At 37.3% G+C, this 16,695-nt stretch overlaps 1 protein-coding gene and 1 long non-coding RNA gene across 15 annotated transcripts in view; one reads left to right on the forward strand and one right to left on the reverse strand.

Annotated features, from left to right (window-relative positions):
* LOC105199947 overlaps window positions 1-16,695 on the forward strand; it is a 299,693-nt gene that overhangs the window by 100,497 nt on the left and 182,501 nt on the right. The window lies entirely within an intron of this gene.
* Window positions 1-16,695, reverse strand: part of LOC105199945 (lachesin) — a 269,609-nt gene that overhangs the window by 11,534 nt on the left and 241,380 nt on the right. The window lies entirely within an intron of this gene.

Here is a 16,695-nt window from a genome sequence, read left to right on the forward strand (position 1 = left end):
AATTAATTGCAATTATCTGTCAATCTCGGTCGGCGAGAAAAGGTCGTTATTAATGCAATAACAGTAACGGAAAAAACGTTAATAGAGTAGTTTACGTAAGCTACCCCGGACTTGTTTAATCACCACGCCGCGCGAACGTTTCAATTGCACTCAGATGCGATGGGTCGGATGCGCGATCTTAATGCCTCGGCAAGAGCTTCATTACGAGGAAGAGTGATTTATTATCGCAACAGACGCCGTAATCCTTAACGAGGTGCGTTTATAACGCGACCGTTCGACCGCTTCGACAATCGGCCGCCGCGCCGCGAAATGGACATCGTTGATGCAAATCGCGCCGCTATTGCAGCAATCATCGACGGCGGCGATGACTGGGCGTGAGTTCGACGCGATATGCAACGGGCGCGATGCCGAGGGTAATGTAGCGTAATGCTTCACCACTCGCGAGAGTTATTGTAATCGACGTGCACGCCCATACCTGACTGCAAAGACGCGTCTTTTACGGGCACCCGCGTGCATTAACGGCCATCAAGTACTTCCCTGTAAACGTCTCATCGAAATAGCTTCCGTGCAAGTGTAAAGATTTAAAAGTCGAACGACGAACGCTATATGGAAAAGTGCTCGGTAATATTCAGCGCGTAGGAAACGAAGGTTTTTCCAAACATTCGCATAATACACGCGTATCTTACGCGATGTGATATTTATATAAAATTCTTATGTTCGATTGTGTAAAATCCAAAACATATCTTCTCAGATAGAGCCAACGTGTTATTTACTAAACTAAATCATTTTTGACACGTTTATTGCGTATATCAAACAAGAAAAATATATCACGTCTCGACCATTATTTAAGTGTACGATTCTTATGGCTTTTCGACTCATAGAATCACAGTTGGAAAATTTAAAAAAATTTTTAAATTTTAATAAATATTTATTCGAATAGTACTAATAAAATATTTATTCTATAAGAAAAAAATTATGTAATTAAATAAGTGGTTCTTGTATCGAATAAATATATAAGTATTTACATTTAGTAAATATTTCATGAGTGCTGTTCGAATAAATATTAAGGTTTAATAATTTTTTCCTCAGTGTACAAGACTTTATCATACTGCGATGATTTTTTTATTTCGCTAATATTTTTTCTATAATTACATCCCATAAATTGAAGAAAATCTGATATGTGAAGCCGCCACGCCGCGCGCCGCAGGCATTTGCTTGTAAGTAACTTCTCGATGATACGCCCATCAATTAACATCGCATCCGGGCGACCTGGAAACTTGCCGGGCGACGACGCGGCGTACCGCGGAAAAGCCGTTCGTTGCCGCACAGCTACATGAGTCACGTAACGGCCGAGGGCCTCCTCGCTCTATCATAAACAGAACCATCCCGAGAACTTTCCGCGCCCGGGGACCGTCTTCGTAAGTAAGGACATTAGCATAGCATTCACTACATTGCAGCTTACTGCATTAAGCGCATGCTGGAGCGACAGGATGCGCGAGTGGCAACGAGACCGAGACGCATTTATGCCAGGGGACCAGAAACTTAAACCCCTCCCTACCTCAGTTTTTCGAGACCCGTGCGGCAACCTCGCGTACTTGAATAATTAATATTCCCGCCTCTCGCTTCGACCGTCAAGTCCGAATCGATACGTTATTTAGTGCGCCAGAAACCTAAGTGGCAAGATTTTTTAATTTGAAAATGTCAGATTGACAGTTTAAAATCAACGTGGTCAAAGCTAAGTGTGTCTCAGTTTCAATTACCGTTATAATGCAGTCGACAGTAATTAAACGTACCGAGCGTGACGCGAATAGACTTTGGAATTTTGTAATTGTGCAATATGATAATGTAAGAATGAAAATAATGTAAAAATGGTTAACTTAACAAAAATATTTTAAAGATAAAAAAAATCTTACTCTAATTCAGTAATAATCAACTGCACAAAATGTTTATCTTGATGCATAAAATTACGTCACTTTTTAAAATTATTTACGTAATAACCGTAATCAAATAATAACACAATCAAATATGGATTTATATTATTAAGTACGCCAATAATATCGGTATTATGATTGGTCAAAGCGTTGTTTGTTATACTCAATTAGGATATTATTTATAATGTCATTATTGCTGTCAGTAATAAGCTCAATAATGCGAAATGTGAATTTACCCATTTTTGGACCGGTCGGTTTACGTTGTAACGTAAAATGCAATTTTTTTCTTTTTACATCGGATTTAAGATTACACCGTAAAGTTTTTTTCATCTCCGTTATTATCGATTACTTCTGGATGCAGTAAGCGACGAAAACAATAACGTTGACAATTATATCGGGCAGACGCTATAAACGAACGTTGGCATTGCATGAATGTAACTCGGTCAATCGGTGCCCATCGTTTACCGCGCAGACCCTACAGTTATCTGTTTGAGCTGCAAGATATATCGCCGGGGAAAAACCATCGCGTTTTCCGATCAGAAATGATTTTGCATTAACGCGATTGGAACGTTAATATTTCATGAAAGGCGCAAGCGGGATTCTGAAATTCTGCATAATTGAGAATCCAGCATCGTGCCGTAACTACGTTGTAGATCGGTTTGCGCGCGAGGCGTGCACACGTATTCATATCGATCGAGGCGAAAAATCGGTCGGCGCGTCTCGATCAATGGGGGCATTACGCTGCCGCCGAATTTCCCCGCGCTCTCTATTTTACGTTTTCCGCGGTGCATCTGTGAATGCGTCATTCGTTTCGGAGTATCGCGTCAGAAATTTTCTTGTCACTCTCCGCAAATTTTCACAAGCACATATAGTTACTTAATTAGTTAATATATTGACAATTTTAAGAAAAGTATTTTTAATTGTATTTTTAATTGTATATTATAAGTCATATAAGTATAAAAAATATTCCTATATTTTTTCAAAAAATGATCAATAACTATAATATAACAACTTCTTTTCGTTCATGCATGGAAAAAAAATTGCAGCGCTTTTATCGTATCATAAATCGTTCCGATACAATAAATATTATATTTTCTTTACGAAAAAAAATATATATTTAAAAAATGGTACATCCGATACACAATTTATAAAGAATTTTATCACATATCCTGTATAATCACAAATATATCGTAAAGTTAGTATCAGCCGTACGAACATTTTGTACATATTGATGTATAACGTTTTAGAATTTTCCGATTTTGTTTTGCAGTTCTAAAAAAAAAAAAAAAAACATACCAACCCGATATCAGTATCAAAAAAGATGTACGATGCTGATACGGCTATTCATGGATAGCGGTCGAGCGAATGATATTTTACAACTTTTCCCCGTCCAAAAGAAGCATGAACTCGAAATTCAACAAATTTGATGAGATCAAATTTTTTTTATGCCGCATTCGGCGTCATGCACGATGAAATATCTATAAAAACGAAGATAAGGTATCCAAAGCGCGGCCGTACGTGAAGCGATGGCACAGAGACGAGCGAAATATATGAAGCACGCGATGAGAATGATATACGTAGGATATGCTGTAATCCCTGATTTTAATTTCAATACGAGAATTTTTTTGGAATTGAGTTTTACCCGATTTAAATATCGTGACTGAAGTGATGTAGTCGTTCGTTCGACACATGGCGATGCAATGAGCTCGTAGCTCTTACGAACCTTGGAAAATTTTACAAATTTTCCTACCTTTCCTTCTATATATAAAGCTTACTCTTTGCGGTATATAAGTCTACGTCATTTCTGGCTTTATGAGCTTTTCAATCCAGCAGCCTTGCTGCAAACGTAATGCAAAAATCCGGGCTGCCGATAGTCACGGTGGGCATTTCTTTGACGAGATCAAAAGCGGTCGAGCGGAAGGAAAGAAAATGATCGGTCGGAAGAAAGAAAGAAAGAAAGAAAGAAAGACAGAAGGAAAGAGAGAGAGAGAGGGAGAGAGAAAGTCCCGTCGTATGGTTTTCTACTACATTTACCTTTTCCCGATCTCGTCCTCTTCCGAGCCCATTGATTTTATTCCGGGCTTCCGTACGCTTTTCCCTCATATTGACGTATTCGTAGAACAACCAGAACGTTTCACGGGGAAATTGCATGCGAGGCACGACAGTCGAAATATCCAGGGAGCGTGGCTGTGACATTGCGAGAGAGAGAGAGAGAGAGGGGGGGGGGGGGGGGGGAGGGGAAAGGTGAGAGGGGATGATGAAGTCGTCGTTTATGCTTTATATCCTATGCATGAAAATTTCGGATCCCCGAGAGTCGCTGTTATTGCGCCGGGCGAAGGAAGGAAGATCCTCGGCTCTTGGCTAGTGTGCGAGCTTACATTCTTTATGGATACAGATAGCACCGGAACCCCGGAAACCGCGGCATACCCGCGGTATGCGGCTTACATCGTGTTAAGCTCGCGCGGAAAGGACGGAGGAGGAGGATTTCAGGGCGAGGGAAGCCGAACGTAACGTTTCACGCGCGCGCCAGCGTATGTAAAGCGTAGATGCGAAGGAGGGAAAAAAAAGAGGAAGAGCCAACTGCGAGGCACAGACGAAGATGTATGTCTCGCAGACGGTTGCTCTTGGCGACACTCGGCGTATTGTGTGATTTGCGTACGAATCTGAACACGCTTGAGGTATTGTCGAATAGAATGCAAGGGCCTTTATCATCTTGTAGAAAAATGGGACTCGATTACCTCAAGAATAATGTAAATTGGCGTGATAAATCTCACGTTTCTCTGAAGATACGAGAGATATATAGAAACCATTTCGCGGGATTTAGTTACGTAGCCGACGTTCTACATAAGTTTTACATTCTAAATAAGATCGAGATTTTAAATAAGTATGTAAAACGTATGACACCGTGGAATATTAAAGAATCACCTTTTGAGAGAAAATTTTCTTCTAATTTCGCTAAAGAATATTTGGTTAACGTAAAACTCGGATATTATTATAGAATACTATCTAAACAGTACTCGATGGGTGGCTAATTAAATAAAATATCTCGTGTATTTGTAATTTATGTATTTTTTTTTCTACGTAATTCGAATTTATATTTTTTTTCGGCAGTGACCGTTTGAACTTCAAGCTGCGGAAAACAAAAATAAAATAGTACTTTTAACATATTTCGGAGGCAAATGCAGTTAATACATAATGTACGGCCGAAATGTGAATGACGGCTGCAAATCCGCGCATTTCTGTTTCAAAAGAGCAAATATCAACACATATGACTTTGTAATTTATTGTTTAGCGGAGACAACACAAATATTCCTATTGTTCTCATTATTTAATCAACAAATTGCTAAAATTTAGTTGCCATTTTAGTCAAATTGGGGCGCACCCTATTTACCATAATGATCATAATGCATTCGTAATAGGCAGAGCCACGCTCCAAGCGAAAAAACCGATACAGCATAAAAATAGCTGGTAGAAAGAGAATCCGAGAAACTTTTCGGACCATTTAGCTGTATTTTCGCTTCGCTGCGAATAACATTACCTACGTCATTTCTCGGATCCCGGTGCAAATAGGAATTCTGTTCGAATGACGGGGCCAATACCTACTATTACATTATGTAACATTCGATTCGATGGTCACGCAAGAGCGCACCAAGCGCGCGCGGGCGGGCTTCCGTGTTTCTACACCTTACCAATGTTATCGTTTACGACGCATATGATGCGTACATAGGTACGCCGCTTATTCACGATAACGCCTGTGCCTGAAATGGGGGTCCTTTTGAAAGCGTTTGGCGCCACGCCGGATATTACGTGCCGACTCAACTGTGTTACATCGCGGATTACGCTTTCGTATTTTTAGCCATTTGGTTCCCCGCCCGAAACGACATGCAATCTCGTTCGATGGATGGAAGTAGGCCGACGGAAAAACAGGATTTTAACTTTCAAACATATACCAGATATCCGTAAGATAAAAGTGTAATGTCGCGCGGCGGTACGTTCATCAAAGATGAATATCGTGTCCCAATCAGGTCAGATGTGTGGAGCCGGACTATTTAAATTAATTCCCGCGCACGAGAAGAAATTAGATCTCGCTGGTGAAAGATGATATCTTCTTTCATGCAGATTTCGTCATTAAGAAATAAACGCGCAGAGGCCGAGATGATACACGCGCGGATATATGCATTCCGGGCGCACGGATCGACACGTGTAAGTCGCATTACGAAAATTCATCTGTGTGACGTCTATGTCGTCTATGACTTAATGAGTTGCATGTTGCAGCGTTCCAAAACGACGGGCGTTAGTACTATTCCTAATTACATTTCGCGACATATGGCCTCTCACGTGTCGACACGAAAGGAACTCTGTACGTTAGACAAATGACAAAAATAAATGCGCCGGAGCGTGATGGTGATGGAGGGAAAGAGGAAGGGAGGGAGAAAGAGAAAAGTAGAAAGAGAGGGAGATTTTCTTCCTTTTTTTTAGTCTCTTATGTGTAATTGCACGCGAAGCGGCGCCGTAACACGTGGGACAAGAAGAAGAGTAATGGAGCGTTTGTGTCGCCGTTTTTACAGGCTTGACTCGTACACATAGCTCGTAAACAAAAAGGACAGCGAGACGAAAAAACGAGGCGGACTGGCGCGCGTTGGAAAAGGTACGCCCGCATCGTGACGTCAAGCTTAAGCTCCCTTACCGAATGCCGGCAGAGTGACACGGGAAGGAAAAAAAAAACATTTTTAGTTGCACGCGGACCGTGCTATCGCGAGACTGAATTTCTGATTAAATCGCATTACCAGCAAGACAGAAATATTCGGATGCGCGGATGAGCGGCGCAAAAATGACGCGTCGATTTATTCGAGGAACGAAAAAAAAAGAAAAAAAAAAGAATGCATCGCGATCGCCCAGCGAACGTTCGCGCAGCGAGAAAAATAATTCGTAAACGATAATCCGGTAAAGTGCAAATTAAAATTTCCAGTTTATTAATCTACGCATTAATTAATCTTGTTCAAAATTCAAACGTACATCCGCAGCAAATTATGCGTGTATATGTTCGCTATTAAACTAAAATTTACTCTACAGTTGTCGTGCATCTCCTGTAAAAGCGAATTGATTTGCGCTAAATTATTATACGACTACCGGAAATTCTGTAACATTCAGCTTAGACCAGCTTGTAACATCGATCGCTGTAATCCGATTATCATCATGTATTTATATTCTATGAACAGAACTATGTATAATATATACGTAATGCGTAAAAATTAATAAACCGAATCGTTAAATCTGATTTAAACAATTCGAATTGTCCCTTTGATCCGGTTCAATATTAACTGGTTACGATTACAATATTCTTTTTGCGTACACGTACAATTGCTCGCGCGTACAAGCGTGCATTTGAAAAATGTGCCATATTATTTCCGTTGCAGTCGTATCGGTATTTTTAACGATATGCGAATATTGATATTATTTTCCAGGCCTTCTTTATGCGTCGCTCGAGCGGATTGTCGATAAGCCTATCGACGATACCGCGCAACAGGTGTATTCTTCTTCGTTTGTTGCGAAAGATGATACCGCGAAGTTCAGCGGTAACATATTTTTGATAGCGCAGGCTCACAGACGCGCTTCGAACTTGTACCGCCGACGGATATTACAAACGCGCGGTGATGATAATTAAATACATTTAGCGAATTTGTTCAATGTATCGCGCGCACCAGCAAAGCGCGTGCGCTACTTTCGACGCAATTATTTCTATTTCGGAATGCTTTTTCAATTTATCGTCTGGGATTCATCATCTGGGATAAAACATTTCTATTATTGAACATTGTTTATATGAAACTTAAAGGCAGTTGAAAATCGTTGCGTGCAGTCTCGAAAAACTACAATTCGATGTTTCGATGAATGAAGTTGTTTTATAAGTAAAATATAATGCGTTTTTCGTTTGTATTCGCCGTTCGCAGCTCGAAGCGAGACAGCGGATATCTGTCTCCAGGCGGTTAGGTAACTTTATCAAGCAACAGGTATTGCATTCTTTTTCCGTCTCACTTAAATCGTGTTTGGTAAATCGAGTGAACGCGCGACGATCGATGATTCATATTGCGAGTGCGGTGTTTGCGAGAGGGGGAAAAAAAGCGCAACGGTTCAGCTGACAAAAATTGTCGAACGTTTATGGGCGCATATTAATTAGCAGCATGGGGAAGAGGCATCTATTAAGTTATTTCGCGTCATTTCAAAGTCATAGAAAATGTTATCAGTACGATTCTGTGTGCGTGCGCCGCGTGGCTGGTTTTAATTCACGTATTAATGGAACCGAATGGGAAATACCGGAAGTAATTCCGCAGCGTAGGACTTGGGCGCATCAGAAAACGTTTTAAATCGCGGTTAAATATTCCATTATCCATCCATCAGCGATCATTCTCATTCCGATCCGACGATTCGATAACAAATGCATTCACGCGTACCGTCAATACAGACGTCGAAGTTTTACGGTCTATAACCTGTGTTTGTATGAAGTATTAGCGCGCACGCGTTGTTGATCGATATATATGCGCATAATTTAGCTGTCGGACGGCGCAGCAGATTTTATGGGCCGCGTAAAGTTCCACGATGGAAGGTTAAAAGCGTTCCATCCAATTTTTAGGCATCGATCGGAGCGGATGACTTATGCATTTGCTATAACAAAAGATGTAATGGCGCATGGTTAACGGCACTCTACGGAATGTCCAAAAAGTCTTTTAAGTAAAACTCCAAAAAATTATTGCTCGATTAGAAGGCACATTACTCGTTATATAGCTTCAAAACTAATATCATAAATCTTCAATAAATGATTCTTATTATTCAAAACAAATTTAGGTTTAAAAAGATTAAGTGTCACTTCTATCTGCTGCAGACAATTATCATTCTCGAAATCAATGTATTGTTTGCTCATGTGTAATGCTACACTTATGACTGTAATCATCAGTGAGCGTTCACTGTCTTTTCAATTAAGAAGGAATTGCTCCGATAGGTATCAGTGTATTATCGTTGAAAGATAGTACATATATCAGTGATTGACATAGTTACAAGTATAGCACTGAAATCAATAAAATTTCACTGATTCCGATTTAAGAGAGAAGAGCTTCCAATTCTACGACAAATTTAAATAAGACAAATTTTCCTATATATATATTTATAAAATGGCACTAGCCCGAAAAGTAAAATTTGCCCTCAATACTTGATTTAATAGGCTTTAGACTGACGTTAAGTCTTGACGATTAGCTACACGGTAGGGCGGAGTTTAGAAACAAAGTTGAGTCCTTTGGGATAGCAAAGGATTTCCCAGGACTTTGGTCGTTTCATGGTATCAGCTTCGTTGATCGAAGATTGTTTAAACTCTCAACTCCACACCTTGTCTTTACGAGGTACGATCAGCTTTCTAAGTGTGAGAATGTCAAAAGGTATTTAATATTCACGAAAACACTCTATTATTTGTAATTTTAGTCACATGAGAAAGTTGAGAATTATTTTTCTTATATTATTTCTCGCTTATTAAATAGAAGAGAAGGTGACATTACGGACCCCATTTACATTTTGCACTTTAATATTAATAATTAATAATTAATATTTTAAATTGACAACTTAACGATTACATTCCTTAATATGTTGTTCAATTGACTGAAAATTAAATTCAAAATTATGAAATAAATATATTTATTACTTAAGATGTTAGGTATGAAAATGCGACGACACTACGTAATTAAAAGGATTAAAAAGAAATAAAAGTGATAATGTGAGTCTCCCATAAAAATAGATTTTACAAGTTGGTTTTTGTTTTAAAAATACAATATTTTGTTATAAAAAATTAGATGTTTCTTATAAAATAAAGAAAAAATAGAATATATGCAAATATATGTACGCGCACGTATACATTTAACTTGCAATACTAAGTCTGTAGTGTATGTAATGTAAAATATAAATGCAGAAAAATTACAATTAACTTATTAAATAATTATTTCAATATAAAAATTTTGCAAAAGAAGCGGTACTATGTTTTCAAGTATTATCATCTTAAACGACTGCATTAGAAAAATTCCATGCTATTGTTGAATTTTGTATAACTAAAAATACATAACGGCCATGAAATAAAATGTAACAAAAGTAAAATATAATAAAAGTTAACAAAAGAAGTACTCAAATGTATGTACATACATTTAATACGCTCAAGTTTAAAAAGAATAAGGAAGTATGTGTAATTAAATGCTAAAATGTATCTTGAAAAAGTTTAAAATATGCTCAAAAAGTAAAAATGCCTTGTAACAAATATCGGCTATTGTATAATGGCTTATTAGCACTATTGCACAAGCGATATATGTTTTTAAGTGATAATGCATGGATTCCGAACAATAAAACTACCTCTTAATCGGAATCAGTAAAAAATAATAATTAATCGCCGATAATCACAGTTATAAATACTGCAACTCTACATAAGAAAGAAAGAAAAAGTAAATCTACTTATTAAATTGTTTTTGCGCAAACAAACGCAAAGAATAATTAAAAATAGAAATCGTAGAGGAGAATGCATAATTAATTTCACGGCAAGCTGCGTAATAAAACGGATTATTATTGTATAATATATAGCGGCCTGATTAACGGGCGTTATTAAGTAGCGTCCTGTTGGCACACATTTGCAAAACAGTAATGGCGACGCGTTACGGATAATTAAATTTCGCAAAAACATAGCCACGAGATATTCCTATGTTTCTCGATTTTGCACGAGTCGGGATACGCGCTGCTTCGACCCGTGACGGTCCCCAGGAAACCTTTCGAATTACGCGAGAGATAAAGAAAGTGACAATTGGGAAATATGATGGAACGCAAGTGCAGCGTGAAACGCAGTCGAAACGATCCGGAGCTTTAATGTTTTTCGCGCTAAGCCAATTAATATTAATTGCTTATCGAACGATCTTGCCAATAACATCACACAAATATTCATACGATGAGAAATAAAAATTTAATTGCACACATTTAGAATAACATACCCGTGTTCGTTTTTTTTTTCTACATGTAATACGCTATCGTTGAGAGTGTAAGGATTGAAACGATCAAATATATATGTACGTATGAAGTTTTACTAAAAAAAAATCACCGAGATTAATGATAATATTAATAAATAATGACTTTAATGAAATGTAAATAAAAATTGAAATATATCAAGTGTTATTTGGTCGGAATATACTTTTGGAGTAAATATATGCATAAACACGTGCAGAAGCGCGTTTTAAAAGGCTATTCATGCAAACGGCGGGTATAACGGAATTCCTCGGAATCGGGAGAAACAATGTGGGACTGCTATTAACGGCATAAACTGCTCGTCAAACGGCGTTATCGAGAGAACTACAGGCGGGAATTGGAACGAAACTGTATTCGCTAGGAATGCGAGAAAATATATGCCATGCATGCGTTCGCAGCGTCCTTAATGGCTCGCTGTTTCTAAATGCAGAAATATCAAAGTTATTAGGCACAAAGCACGTCGTAATTGCAGAACTTTTAGAAACGGGCAAGAAGTATAATTAGATTTCATTTGTTCTCCCTGTATGCAACGCCGTCGTTTATTGGCGTATGGGACCGTGCGCTAGGGAAGCGCACGAAAATTTCCCGTTCTTTATGGAAAACGAGAGGAAATTTTAAGATGCAAACGCCAAGAAACGATTTTATTCGTCGTTCACGCGACTGCAGTCCCGAGGAATAATATTTTCGCGGTCGTTTCTCCGTCGTGTGCGAACAGTACTTGCGCCGGCAATACGCCTCGCGAGTCGTTTAAACAAAAGCCATTTAAATAAAATGGTTCTAATGCAAGCCATTTGTCCTTGGAGAAGCGCTTTTATCTCCCCTTTCGTTCAGTTCCCGCGCGACCCTGTTTCGCAGAGTAAAAGCTCATGACACGCATCGCACATTTAGTCCCGTTTTATGCAGCCAGACTTGACGTTGCTAAATCGTCCAATCTGCACGACGTTATTTAGAGACTTCCTGCACGAAACTACTTAATTAAAGTCTTCCTTAAAGGATGCTTTGCGTGTACGCGGAGATCCTAGATTAAGGCACGGTCGGTGCCATGCGAGCAATCTCTTTTGAACTTTCTGTCTGTGTGTATGACAAAAAAATATGTCTCGTTATTTTAACGATCAAAGATTAATTAATCAAACAAAATTTCGACGTCTCTTATCCAAGTTAATTGCAACAATTATTAAATCATTATCTTATTAAAGTTAGATTCATAAAGAAATCTCTCTTGTTTTTCATTTTTATTAAATGATATCAAAAGAATTACTAAAATAGCATTTTAAAACGGATCTTACCGCTTTTACGTTCGGTTGTGTAAAATTTGTAAAATAGTGTAGTTAAAATCATTTGCTACGGTCATAACAGCTAGGTGAGTTAACGGATGAAATTACCGAGAACTAAATACCACCGAGACACACCCAGCTCGCAGTTGTAGAAATTTCTCGGAATTCATTATCGTTTTAATAACACGTTTACAGACCTTCGTACTCGACACGTGTTGTTAATTTTTCTGAAATGCTAATGATCTTAATTTAAAGCCACGGACAGTTGCAATTTTACATTACTACGTTATATAATCATCAATTGAAACAATTTTAAACATTATGTTAAAAATTATCACCGAGAAGAATATAACATATTCGCGGAAACCGTGCAGATAAAAAAAAACTCCAACCATGCTTATTATTAAAGCTCGGTTAATTAGTGATAATTTATGGAGCATAAAATTTCATACATTAAAGGAAAATATTTTCAAAAATAAAAATTATTCTGCGAGATTCCTCGATAGCTGAACAGTAATCAAACTTAAATTTTTTTCTCGTGTACATATGGATCGTTTATGCCTGACGAACTCTCGTGCGTATCTTTGTGTGCTGGGGCGCGCTAAGCTAAAAGCACGACTACTGGCAGGTGGCTACACCCGGTAGTATGTAGTACCTGAGGATAATGCTGGGGAGGCGTGCTTAATATTAACAGGATGCTATAGAGACCGCGCGTGTTGTTCCTACGTAATTTCCTCCTAAACGTACTAAGGGATGCCCATGCATATTTCAGAACGGCAGATACGAGAGCACGAATGCGTATCCTTGTGCGAGCGTGTTGTACACAGGGTGCCCCAAGTTCTACCTTGTTTTCCACCACTTAGGCTTCCTTTCCCCTAATTACGAGTTCTGTATTTCTCGGAAACGATATTTCGTGGCTTATAAATTACTGGAAGTCTGAAGAATTTTATTTTTTTTTAATTTTATTTGGACGAATAAATAACAAAAGTTTAGTATCAAATAAGCTACTGTGAATTTGAATTTTGGAACTCGATATAAGTTAAGAACGTAATTTAAGTTATAGAGAGAGACATTTAATCGAAATATTGGTCAATAACCTTCGCTAAAGCAATATACAAAGATCTAAATTGTAGCCAGGATAATCAAAGGAAATACGTCTGGTAATCACGGCACACCCTGTAGATGACACAACGACGTCGTTAGACGACGTCGATATTGCGAGTAGATGCTTTGCTAATCACCACGAACAGTCTGATATCAGCATTTATTCAGGCTGAAATCAGAATTCCACATTCCACATCTCTGTATTTACATGTCTCTTGTCGCAAATACAGTTATTTTATTTACGATGCATATTGACGATTGACAACTGATTGGTAATTGCTTATTAGATATTGTTCGAATATTTGAATACATGTAAGAGAAGAGATCGTTTTACAGCTATAGTTCAAACAAAATCAATAAGTCAAAACATTTCGCGCGCGCAAAGCTCTCTTTAATTATATCAATGTAAAAAATTTTCTCTAAATAAAAATATAATGATAAGTACAAATAATTCTAATGTGACGAAAATCTGAGATAATATTTTTCGCAATAATTTCTTTACAGTTTTTACAGGGGTTGGGGGAGGAGGGATAATAGAGATGCGTACAAGCATAAAAAAATAATTAAATTGATTAGTAATTTAATTTCGTGATATTCAAGGTTGTTTTTGAAAATCTGTGTTTTAAGTCCGGAAAAACTATTTGGTGCGCAGTTTGAGGAATCTTGTTAGCAAATTCACATAGAAAAATGTTGAGCAATAAGAACTGCTTGTCGGTATGCTAAACTCCGGTATGCTGTTTGTCGTTAATTAAAGCAACAATAAATAGTAATATAATGATAAAGAAGTAACATACAAAGTTTTTATATTATATAAAATTTATTAAAAATTAATTATTAAAAAATAATTTATTAAAAATTACTATATAAAATTTATTATATTGAATTAATTTAAAATCACGTGTATGTTTATGTGTGTGGGTATGTTTCACATGATTTTATGTAATTGCCATAATAAATACAGATAAAATTTTCAATAGAATTTAATTATTACCTTTACCCTGAACTTTGAAATACCTTTACCCTGAACTTTGAAATACTAAAATATAGCATTATTATATGTCATTATCTCTCTGCAAGAGCATTTTACTGTAATATACATTGCACATAAATTCACATTAATTCCTGTATGAATAAAATCAGATATTAATTAATTGAGCGCCATGAATTAGTATTAAAAACTGACCCGTTCGAATTATATTATTAATAAACGATTCGTAAGACGGGTCTGGCGGAATACGGATTTTCCCGTAAAACTTCCGATACGGAATAATACTCTTACGTACGCCACGGCAAGGCATGCCGCAGTTGCAGCTGCAGCCGGTCGTAAGGAAACTGGCGCACGTGTTCCGCGGTGCTTCTGGTGTGCGGACTTATTTCACTATTTTATTAGATTAAATATTCACGACGGACGCGATAGCAACAACGGCGAGCCGTAGAAAAACACAGTGAAATACGGCGCGGGCCTCCGGCTGCGAGGGTGCGGCGTTATCGTGTAAAGAATACAGGTCATTGTTGCATCTTTAATGCGTTGTACAAAAGCGGCGCATGAATAAGTTGAACTTCGTCGCTTCAGCGTGAAACCACAGCAGCGGGGCGTTTTTATCGCTGGCATTTCTCTTTCGAATGCATCACGCGCATCGACGAATGCATCTTGATTGCAACGTTTTTATATTTATGATCGAACATAAGGATTTTTATATTGTGTTTCGCGCATTATCCTGCTAGGATTCATCGATTTTTAGCAAAGTATAGATAGTTTTACAATATTTTATATATATCTTTTTTATAATGGACCCCGTTATTATTGGAAGATTTGAAAAATGAGCGTAAAAATAATTAATACAGAGATAAAGTACATTTGAAAATTATAAACTCTCCGTTTATAAAAAAATTACTTTTTGCGTTGATTTCATATTCTTGATGTGAATATGATGTTATCTATTTGCTGTACACTTAATTTTTCCACTCCTCTGCGGTTTATCAATTCATGAACTTTGTCGAAAAAACATTTCGAAAAAAAAGAACAGCTTGCATATTCTCTAGCTAACAGAATATATTAGCCAATCACTCTAACAAATTCAAATCAACTGTCTTGTAACTTTTATGTACGAATTTTCCTGTAGGATTAAATTATGATTTTCATAACTTTACAAATTATATTTCTGGAACTTTTATATAAAGCAATATGGTTTTAAAATAATCATAAATTTTGTGCTATTATTACATAGTAAACCATGATCCATAATAAGAATCAAACAAATCAAGTTGAAACTTCCAGTTTCTCTATAATTTAAAAGAGATATATAAATTATATAATAGAGTAAAAGATAGTAATCATGCAGCTTACTACGGTGATTATATAACATTTTGATGATACTGTTGATCTTAGAAAAGTTACGACTCTTACGTCGAGATTTTTATGATTTAGCGTTTAGCCCTTGTCTTGATGCAGTAAAATATTACACCGCTAACAACCTGTAATGAATGAAAACAGATGGCAGACACACATGCAATACTTCACAGTTGACACGCATTTGCCATATAATAACACCCTACAGATTTTGTTATGGATGATGCATGCGTGGCCGTCCGTATTGCAATAACAAAGTAACAAATGTTTCAATGAAAATTGACGTTCGTTACTTGGCTTAATATATCTGCGCACGTGACGACACGTACTGCACCGCTGAATTCCGTATTGCGTGAAATCATTTTTTTTTTGCATTCACGAAATTAACTTGACGCAATTTATTTGAAAGCGTAATTAATCTCACCGAATTTAACGCAAACAACCCGTAGCGATTCTATTATAGAAATGTAAATTCGACTCGGTCTATGAATTCGTGAAGTCTTCAATTTACTCGAAGAATTATGTAAAACAGAAGAAATGAAAAAGAATTGTTTACGAAACTACTCTGCACTTTTAAAGTTATACTCGTAAAAATCGAATTGCCATAATTCTGCATTGCTTGCGCTCATTGTGATCTTATATATGAAATTATCTTATAAACAATTCTGCTTCATGAAAGAGAGAGAGAGAGAGAGAGAGAGAGAGAGAGAGAGAGAGAGTGAGAGAAAAAGTGATAAGAATAATTCTAAACAAAAGAGAATAAAATTGGGCAAATAAGCAAATTATAAGAACTGAATGTAGCGCTTTATTTACTGCTGGTTAGTATAATCACGATGCCTACATTAGTCATTAAAGAGTAAACATCTTATTAAGGGTTCCGTCCTGGCACGCTACGCTTCCAGCCTGAATTTAATAGCGGCGGAACGAAATGGCTTTTCAGGCCATTTCGCTAAAGCTCGTTATCACGTTAACGATCGGAGCGCCTATTCGTATATTTCGA

This window comes from Solenopsis invicta, chromosome 7, assembly GCF_016802725.1.
Source record: "Solenopsis invicta isolate M01_SB chromosome 7, UNIL_Sinv_3.0, whole genome shotgun sequence".
Lineage (NCBI taxonomy): Eukaryota > Metazoa > Arthropoda > Insecta > Hymenoptera > Formicidae > Solenopsis > Solenopsis invicta.